Source organism: Ailuropoda melanoleuca, chromosome 5 (genome assembly GCF_002007445.2).
Source record: "Ailuropoda melanoleuca isolate Jingjing chromosome 5, ASM200744v2, whole genome shotgun sequence".
NCBI lineage: Eukaryota > Metazoa > Chordata > Mammalia > Carnivora > Ursidae > Ailuropoda > Ailuropoda melanoleuca.
In genome coordinates, this window is record NC_048222.1 from 37440173 (window position 1) to 37440994 (window position 822).

The window sequence follows — 822 nt, forward strand, 5'->3', positions numbered from 1 at the left end:
GTCCAGGGCTCTGTCCTCTTAAAGCCCTAGGTTGGCAGATTAATATAATAAATGATGTTCAAGGAGGTAAATGAAGAGCTTCATGAAAGCACATTCAGGTTTTATTTATGTCTATGCTTATGTCCCTCGTTTCTGGGTCACTTGTGCAGGGTTGCTATGGAACTTACTTAAAGCTGAATATGAACAGAGTTTTCGAACATACTGGCATTTCAATAGCTCTCTTTATTCGTTCGACAATATTTGAAGGCTTGCTGTATGCAGGGCATATTCTAAGAAGAAAATGCAAAGGGCACTACAAGACAGTGGCTTTCAAACTTTGGTGAACTTTGGCATCACTTGGAAGGCTTTTTAGAACACAAAGTTCAGAACCCTAGATCCTGATTCCGGAGATCTGGTTGGGCCCTGAGAATCTGCGTTTCTCTCAAGTTCCCAGGTAAGGCTGGTGCTGCTGGTCTGGGGACCAGGGTTTAGGGCACGGCAGGAACCAAGTCCCTGACCTCACAGGGCGCACAGTCGAGAGTGATTGTGCCAAAGAGATGAACGGTGGAGATTCAGGTCGTCTTGGCAGGTCCGTGGGGGGAGACACCAAGAGGCACAGAAGTCCCTTAAGGTGCCCTCCGTTCCTGCCCCCCCCCCCCAGTCATCCGCGGAAGAAGTCCGAGGTGGGGCGCCCTCCCCTCTCCGGGGCCGTGAAGAGCCGAGTGGGAAGGAGGAGGGAACAGCGGGCGCGCGCGGAGGCGTCGGGGGTCGGGCGCGTCTTTCCCCGCCGGGCGGGGGCGCTGGGCGCGGGGCGCGCGGAGGAAGTCGCCCTCCCCCCGCCGC